The following is a 10283-nucleotide window of genomic DNA, read 5'->3' as shown; positions in this document are numbered from 1 at the left end:
ACGAAGTTTCAGCCGTGCGGTTGTTGATATTGTGATGCACGAGGTTTCTGCCGTGCAGTTGTTGATATTGTGATGCACGAGGTTTCTGCCGTGTGGTTGTTGATATTGTGATGCACGAGGTTTCTGCCGTGCAGTTGTTGATATTGTGATGCACGAGGTTTCTGCCGTGCGGTTGTTGATATAGTGATGCACGAGGTTTCTGCCGTGTAGTTGTTTATACTGTGATGCACGAGGTCTTTGCCGTGCTATTGTTGTCATTGATGTTTTGCACATGCGGTGTAATAAGGCGGGATATGTTATATGCTTATATGTGGGTTGCGCATGTGGCGGAATAAGGTGGGAATATTGTGATGCACGTGTGGCGAAATAAAGCGGTGCTTATTATGTTACTAATTGCACACGTGGCGTAATAAGGTGGGCTATGTCAGGGGATGATTGTAGAGAATTGTGACGGCCGGTGGAGGCATTCCTATTTGTTTAATAATGTGATTGTGGGTTGCTTACCGGTATGAGCTTTATCGCTTGGAAGTTGTGGGGAAACATCGCACGTGCGGTCCGTTCTCCTTTTCATGTTACTAGCTGGTAGAATTTTGTTAGAAACATTTGCACAAGCATACACGTAGCTGAACACCCCTATTAGAGGTGAATTCCTCCTGATTTTGCTAAGGGTGGAGGTACGCCCTCGTTTATCCATTATATTTGTGAGAGTGGCCCTAGTTAGCCAGTTAGTTATCGGTATGACCATGAGATTGATGGGGCATAGGATGCCAATTGTTAGATTTCAGATGCTGGGTCTTCGCGAGTTGTGGTTTGTTCGAGACTTGGTGAAATTGTGGAAAGAGTTGGATAAGACCTTTGTGAACATCATTGTAGGATATGAGTTATTGACTTGTTTTCCCATTTCTGTGTTGTGACCTTAGGATTTGGATTGTGATTCTGTCGTCTTTCCTATCCTCATTTATTATATTCTCGTTGTTACTTGTTGTATTTTTCCCTTATTGTGATTTGTAGCATTCTTGGTCATTCATGCAGTCTTTACATAATTATATGTCATTTCCATTATTCCTATGATTATACTGTTTATTGACCGGTAGGTGCCTTGACTGTTCCTCGTCACTACTCCACCGAGGTTAGTCTTGATACTTACTGGGCACCGCCGTGGTGTGCTCATGCTACTCTTCTGCACATTTTTGTTGTGCAGATACAGGTACTCCCACTCAGTTCTGTCAGCCTTGGGAAGGAGGCGTATCGGTAGAGACTTCGAGGTATATCTGCTACGTCCGCAGACCGAGGAGTCCCTTTCCAGCTTTCTGTAATAAGTATAGCTATTTCAGTATTTCTCCTTTGTATAGATATTCTTGAGTCAGAGCCTCTTTTGTATCCCTTAGCTTGTGATTTGTGAGTTTCCGGGTTTTGGGAATTGTTTTAGACTTGTGATGTTGAGTTGTACTTGCCACGCGGCATTCAGTACAGTTTTCTTTAGATATTTGACTTGATTTTCTCTATTTTTCCGCAATTATTACATTTCCGCAAGTGTTAGGCTTACCTGGTCATGGGGACCAGGTGCCGTCATGACATGTTCACAGTCGGTGAACTAGGGTTGTGACACCCCCCCCCCCCATTTTTAAAATCCCAAATGGTCCCCCCCTCCATTTTTAATCAAAAAATCCTTGAGTGGAGCTCATCCGTCCTTAATATATGAGTGTTTATACAAATACAATACATAAAAATATACATCGTAACACAAAGGAAAATTGAAGTTTACCACTCGGCTTGCGAATTATGTAGACTAGGGGAGAAATTATTTCCTCGCTCCTCATTCGCCCGTGGAGATAAGTTTAGATCCGACCAAACTCTTTCAGCCGGAACCCATTTGGCTAAAACTGCTCCAAAATAACCACCCGATAATTGAGGGATTTTCCTACTTTGCACAACCTCATTATTGCAAACGTCTTCAGCCTTGACGTACATTTCCAACAGTTTTATCATAATAAATTCCCGGTATTCATCCGGAGTCCTCAAAAAATTACCCAGAGTTTCATCGTCTTCGATGTTAAACTCAGTGTAATGACCCGACCGGTCGTTTTGAGCTCTAGCGCGTCGTTCAGCAGTTTGAAGCCATGAGCAACTTCATTTCAGGTATTGTGACTTGTACGCATGGTCGGAATTGGATTCCGGAAAGTTCGGAGTTGATTTGGAAAGGGAATTCTCATCTCGGAAGCTTTAAGTTGAAAGAATCGACTAAGATTGGATTCTTGAGTAAACGACCTCAGAATCGGGATTCGAAGGTTTCAGCAGGTTTGTATGATGATTTCGGACTTGGGCGTATGTCCGAATCGGGTTTTGGAGTACCCGGGAACATTTCGGCACCTATTGTGGAAGTTAGCATTTTTGGAAGAATTTCATAAGTTTGGGTTGAGGTGCATCTCAGTATTATCAATGTCCGTTAGGGATTCCGAGTCTGGGAATAGCTCCGTATGGTGATTCGGGTATTGGGAGCGCGATCGGAAGTGAATTCGGAGGTCTGTGGGTCATTTTGGAGTCATTTGGCTAAAGATAGAAATTTGAAGGTTTTTGAGAAGTTTGACTGAAAGTGAACTTTTTGATATCGGGGTCGGATTCCGATTCTGGAAGTTGGAGTAGGTCCGTAAGGTCGAATATGACTTGTGTGCAAAATTTGAGGTCAGTCGGAGGTGATTTGATAGGTTCCGGCATCGAACGTTGAAGTTTGAATTTCTCAAGTTCATCAAGTTTGATTTGGGGTGTGATTCATGATTTTAGCGTTGTTTGATATGATTTGAAGCCTCGAGCGAGTTTGTAATATATTTTGGGACTGGTTGGCATGATTGGTGGGGTCCTGGGGGCCTCGGGTGTATTCCGGATGGTTAACGGATCAATTTTGGAATTTGAAAAGGAATTGAGGCAGCTGATATCTGGTGTAACCGCACCTGCGAGGTTTTGGCCGCAGGTGCGGAGCCGCGGAAGCGGCCAAGGGGTTGCACATGCGGTTTAGGCGAGGAAGAGCAGTGACCGCAGGTGCGGTACTTTAACCGCAGATGCGGTCGCACATCAGCGCTGAGCAGACCGCAGAAGGGGTTTTTGGCCCCGAGCCTGGGACCGCAGAAGCGACACTTTCGCCGCAGAAGTGGGGGCCGCAAGAGCGTACATGCATCGCAGGTGCGAAAAGGCTGGAGGCAGTGAGGTTCTTTTAAATCGGGGGTTGAGTTCATTTCAACCCCATTTCTTCCATTGGAGCCGATTTTTGGAGCAACTTTGAGGTGCCATTTTCACCGCCAAGCATGAGGTAAGCGGTTTATGTTAGTTTTGTGTTAAATACATGATTGTATATGGATTTGAGCATGAAAATTAGTGAAAATGGTGGGTTTTTGGTGGAAGACCTAGAAATTTATATTTGGATATTTACCACGATTTTGGACATGAAATTAAGAGTAAATTATATATTTGAGTTCGTGAGGTTATGGGTAAACTTTATCTTCGAAAAATTTCGGAATCCGGGCACGTGGGCCCGAGGGAGATTTTGTCAACTTTCCGATCGGGGTTAGGAATTGTTATAAGTTGGATTATAATGAGTAGTTGATATCATATTAATGGGTTTACATAATTATTGGCTAGTTTTGGGAGCATTGTGCATCGATTCGAGTCTTCGGAAGGGCATGGAATGCCGGTTATGGAACTTCGGAGCGAGGTGAGTCTCTTTTCTAACCTTGTGAGAGGGAATTATCCCCATAGGTGAATTAATTTGAACATATGTGCTGCTATTTGTGGGGGCTACATACGCACGAGGTGACGAGAGTCCGTGCGTAGCTACTATTATGCCATGTCTGGGTAGTCTAGGAGCCAGAAGCATGCTTATTTGTAATAATTGCAATTTTATTGATGGCTTAATTTGCTTAAATCATATCGAAGTGGCAAATGATTTTCTAAAAGAGTTAAACTTCATTTTCTTGACTTGTAAAAGAGAAATATACACCTCCTTGAACAATTGTTTCCTAGATGAAGTCTTGATTGGCTGTTTGAATATGTGTTTCTATGTGTACTTGCGTCGCATGTATGATTCGCGAGCAGGGTGATTGTTTATTTGTATTTGACCACGTCGCATGTATGATTCGCGAGCGGGGTAATAGATACATCTATGGTTCGCGCCATTCGACCCTCTGGCAGTGCACATTTTAAATATTGTTGGATCGGGCCGTACGACCTCGGCATGAGTTGCGCATGCTTGTATTGCTTGCCTTGAAGTTCATTGAAGTTGATATCGTCACCCCCTGATTTGAGAATAAATGTATAAATGATGAAAAAGGGATTTGGGATTTCCCTATAAAAGAAAGAATTGCTTACTTGCTTCAATTTATTGAATTACAACCATCGATTTATCATTATTGGACCACTAGTAAGTGTCGAAGTCGACCTTTCGTCTCTACTTCTTCGAGATTAGGCGGGATACTTACTGAGTACACGTTGTTTTCGTACTCATGCTACACTTGCTGTGCATTTTGTTGCACAGGTACAGGTACTCTTAGCGGCCTACTGGGCTTAGCAGCATGGATGATACAGAGACTAGGTGAGCTGCATTTCACGAGGCGACCCGCAGCCAGTATAGTCTCATTTAGAGTATTGTGTTGTATTTTCATTCCTGTCCACTTTGTATTCCGGACAGTTACTGTATTTTATTTCATTCCCTAGTAAACGCTCATGCACTTGTGACACCGGGTTCTGGGATGATTGCGGAGTATTTTGTATTGACTTCTTGACATTTATATTCAATTTGAAATGAGTATCTTTTACTAGAAAATTTTGAAGGAAATTCAGAGTTTTCACAATTATTTAAATGAGAATTTAATTAAGCTATTATGGTTGGCTTGCCTGACAACGGTGTCCGGCGCCATCACGACCCTTGGTGGATTTTGGGTCGTGACACTCAGCATAAAAAGCAACCCCTTGCGGAGTCACAGAATACGGATATCTTACGGTTATTTTAAGATTCATCGAATGTTTGCCCACACTCATTTTTTTACATAACAACGATACCAATGTATCGTAATCTATTGTAAGTGACAACTTAACATGAGATTGCAGAGATAAACTATAGCTTACTGAGTTATCCGCCACCACAGCCTCACCCCCTCTCCCCCAGTATAATGAAACCCTTATTCTTCGATCTTCAGACATTATGACAAAATGCAAAACAACTTAACAAAGAAAAATTTCACAAGACTTGAGAATATACCTGAATGGATTTTTACAAAATCCTTAACGTCCTTAAATAAGGCAAAAACCAGTCTGGAGGGGGGGGGGGGGGTTGAATTATTTGAGGTGTAGCGTCTTACTTAAGATGCTATACCCAGTTAAATTATTATTATGTCAGTTAATCCCAGATGAATTATTTGTGGGCCCACATAATACATATAGCGTCTTAGTGAAAAACGCTATATATATAGCGTCTTTTTAAAAGACGCTATACTTCACTACTAGAAATTCGGAAAAAAAGCGACCACGAAAAGCGACCAAAGTTGGTCGCTTTTTGGCCAAAAAGCGATCAAACACGCCTGATCCATATTAAGCTGGTCCCTTTACCTTAGGGACCAAAGTTGGTCGCTAATTAGCGACCAACTTTGGTCTCTCAGGTAAAAGGACCAAATTTTCCGGGTAAAGAAAATAGCGACCAACTTTGGCCGCTACAATATTTTAATATTATAATTTTTGCGACCAAAGTTGGTCTCTTTATGTAAATTACATTTTTATTTATTTATTATTAATCATAAAATAGCGACCAACTTTGGTCTGTAAAGAAAAATATTATATTTTAAAATTTGGAAAATAGAGACCAAAGTTGGTCGGTATACTATAAATATTTTTAATTTTTTTTAAAAATAATCGACCAAAGTTGGTCGCTAACTTCATGAATTATTTTTTTTTAGTATTAAGAGACCAACTTTGGTCGCTATATTTCCAAAAATTGTTGATTTTCTGGGAAATAGCGACCAAAGTTGGTCGCTTTTTGTAAAATCTGGGTTATATAACGACCAACCTTGGTCGCTATTTCCCAGAAAATTATTTTTTTTAATATAGAAGCGACCAAATAGCGACCAAAGGTGGTCGCTTTTTTTTTTTGGTATATTGCTGGCAGGAACTGCCTGTTTTGGCAGCTACACCACCTGCCAGCTTACCAAAATTCCTAAATATGCATTTTATGCCAACAACAACAACAACAAGCAACAACAACAACTAAAAAGCAACAACAACAACAACAACAACAATACAATAACAACATTATAACGAACAAAGTATAAAGTTCAATAGAACTTTATACTTTAAGCTAACCAAACTAATAAGTTAACTGTTATTACAAAGCCATTCGAAAACCGATTGCATTTGTCTTGTATAAACTAATAAGTTCAAAGATTGTTCTGTACATCATTATTATCACCGTCTGATGAACTTTCTTCACCATGACAGTATCCAGAATGGGCTATTTGTGGAGGATGGGAAGAATGATCACGGGGAGGACGGGAGGAACGAGCACGAGGAATGCAAGGCTCTGGCGATGACTCACGAGACCGGGGAATCGGAAAACTGCCAGAAGCTAGGAGAGATTTGATCTGCTCTTGCATGCCCTTGTACTGAGCTTGCATGCCAGAGTACTGCATATCTCTAAGCCTTTCTTTCTCCTTGGCGGCTTCTAGCTCGGATGTGAGCTTTTGTACAGTCTCCCGCATAGAGGAGAGGCTCTCCCCATCAAGTTGCTCGGCTTGGGAGGAAGTCCCTATTCCTTACATTCCACACTTATAGCGATGTAATTTCTTATTAGGAAGCCCGTATACCTTCTCCCATTTTGGACCGCCAGCAGCCTGCGTCCACATTCTCTCAGCCCTCGTCCGATAGTTGGATTGGCGCGCCCGACTCATTAGGTGGCTGACTGCGTATGAATGCTCCACTTCAGCTGTGAAGCGACCCTATAAGAAAAATTACATTGAATTACTATTTCAAAATTTATATAAAAGTAAATCAAAATTCTTAATGAAAAGTGCAAACTTACATGTATAGTCGAGGCTCGGCCCTCGACCCACCTTTCTTGGTCCGTCTCTTTCTTTTTCTTTACAATATGAGTCTCCTTGAAGAGCTCATCTTGGTTCATCGGACGCCCCAACTTTTTTTCCTGAAAACTAATAAATTTTAGTTAATAAACAGAATACATATACTTTGAAAATTAAAATAAATTAAGCAATTACGTACCATTCTTCGTTTTATCGTCCCTAGGCTGATCGCACCTCCAGTGTGCAAGGATCCTCCCTTCTCAGATGCCCGGGCTTTCTTTCCTTTTTCGCTCTTCTGTAAGAACTCTGCAGTAAGCCATTGCCTTTGCAAATCATCCCATAAATTCTGAAGCAACCAACCAGGCTTCTGGTTCAACCGCCTAGCTTTGGAGAAACAATGGGACAACCGCTTCGAGCTTTTAGATGGAAATTTGCAGCCACTTCTGCGCTATAGCGGTGTTCCCATACACACTTGCTCTGTATTTCAAAAGTCAAGTATTATATGGAAATATTATATTTAGATGGAAATATCATAAAAGCTATACTCGATATATTATACTTAGCTTTCCAAAAGTTAAGTGCATTAACTGCTTATAATATAGTATATTAGTACATTAGCTAATATATATATATATATATATATATATTAAAAGCTAAGTATTAATGCGCTTAACTTTTGATTAATTATGTATTAACGCACTAAGCTTTTATCGAATATATATTAAAGCTATATTCGTTATATATAAGCTAAATTCGATATAATATTAGGTAAATTCGATATAATTCGATATATATAAGCTAAGCAATATTCTATAATACATATTTAGATGGAAATATCATAAATATAAACAACTATATTGCTTAAAAGAACATTTATACCTTAAATTGATTGAAGATTGCCTCCTTCAGCGGGAATGGGAATTCACTCCAAGTCGCATAAGGACCATCATAAAGCTTTCTGGTGGCTTTGGTGATGATCCTTGTAGTAATATTACTAGGGATGAACCTGTAATTTAATAAAAAAAACACATTAATATCTTAGTAAAACTGTACAAAATAAAAAAAGTAAAAATAACAAATAACTCTTACCCGTCACCCTCAGGGACTATGATGATCCTGCCATATTCATCATAATGCACCTCCTCATCATCATCAGCATCATTGTCCGAAGCATGTATATCGGAGGCATGTGTGGAATGTGTAGGGGGTCAGAGCTAGTATCTCGCAGGCGAAGGTCTGCAATAGATGGAGTCCCAGATGAAGATGGCTGCGAGCCCTGGGAGTGCGACATAGCTGTATGGGCTGCAATGGGATGAGACATAGATAGCTGTGACCTGAGTGGCTGTGACACGGATGGCTGTGATCCATGTGGATGTGACATAGACCGATGTGATCCATGAGCTGCTGATGGATGCGATCTATGTGGTAGTGAGACAGGTGGACTGTATGTAGGTCGTATAGTCCTATGTCCCTGTGAAGAAAGACCTGGCGTCTGCACGAAGGTGTAGGGCTGGTGATGCGCTGGCAGCTCAGAATAGCCCTGGGGTGGAGGTCCAGACATAGGCATAGGCACAGGCATCTGTGAAGAGGCAGGAAGGGATTGAGTAGTATCTTCTACCCTCCTCTTTGGTTTCCTAGCCTTTTCTCGACCCCGAGAACCAGTAGGATCACTGTTACCTCGACCCTTGCTTGTCATCTGCATAATATAATACATAGTTAGATTGAAACATATAAAGAAACTAGCTATAAACGAGAGTTATTAAAGATACCAACTTTTTAAAGCTCATCGACGTATAGTTCCTCGTCCGAGAATTCTTCTTCCTCACTAGTTTGAGCTTCATCAGTTGATTCTTCTTCCTTTTTTTCTATAATTCTTACTTCATCTATATCAACTTCTTCCAATATGTGTTCAGGATGTTCCAAATTATTTTCTAAAAATTCGTCCACTATTTGGTGAACACTGGAGATATCGTTTTGATATGCAACATCTAACACATTCTCGACTTCTACCCTACCCACATGCTTAGTTTTTATTACAACCCACCAATCAGACTTATTCCGCCGCAATGGATAAGGAGCATAATACAGTTGCCTAACATTATGTGCAATTATGAAAGGATCATAGCGATCATACTCCCTCGTATGATTAACCTCAATTATGATGTATTGATTGTGTATTCTTGTACCTCTTGTTGGATGTGGGTCAAACCACTTGCATCTAAAGAGTATCAGTTTCTTAAATGGCCAACCTATATATTCTAGTTCTATTATTTCTTTGAGAACACCATAATAATCAATATCTCCATCTTGGTTGCCATCACCACTTGAACCCACACCCCACTGTTGTTGCTATTTTTAGTTTTAGAGCAATCCTCTATATGAAACTTATAACCATTCACAACGTACTTAGACATTGTTGTGACCTCAACCCCAGGTCCCCGAGATACATCTTTCAAAAATTTATTTACACTATTATTTGGATCATTTACCTACATATGTTAAAAAAATTCATAAGTTAGCATAACTTTCAAACATTGTTTACCTACATAGTGTTAGAATATTTTAAGGAGAAACTTACAAATTGTTTGAACCACGTATCAAATCTCGTATATACAGCATCATGGCCAAATTGACCCACAAAGTGACTGTGACACATCAAATATTTTTAGTAGTTGCATTGAGATGTAATCACAATAATTTTTATATTTTGATAACTACTAAATCAATACTTACTTGAGATATGGTACAACTTCGGGACAATTTAGCAACACGTGAAGTGTAGCTGACTTGAACTCCATATCACTCAAACTTCTCTTTCTACCATCCTTAGAACATCATCCTGGTTGATTGAATATGGACATAGACGGATATAATGGATCATTCCTAAGGTCGACCGTGTGCCTGTTGGGCCTATTCCTAGCACCTGGCACATTACTCTCAAAATAATAAGAACAAAAGTGAGCAGTTTCCTTTATTACTTCATACAGTCGCACCTAACACAAGGGCACCTAATTACTCCTTCATTTATGTATCGCGGAAGTGACATTGCATGTCTAATAAATTCATCAACCCCTTCTACAAAATCCTCCCGCAATCCCCACCGATTAGGATAATTTCTATTGTACATCCAAGTACGATGTTCCATCTATATAAATAAAGCAAGAACAAATTAATTTAGTTAATTCAAGTATTTATAATGTATTCTTATTTAGGACAATGTATTTACAA

Source organism: Nicotiana attenuata, unplaced genomic scaffold, assembly GCF_001879085.1.
Source record: "Nicotiana attenuata strain UT unplaced genomic scaffold, NIATTr2, whole genome shotgun sequence".
NCBI classification, from domain to species: domain Eukaryota; kingdom Viridiplantae; phylum Streptophyta; class Magnoliopsida; order Solanales; family Solanaceae; genus Nicotiana; species Nicotiana attenuata.
This window is presented reverse-complemented; position numbering follows the sequence as displayed.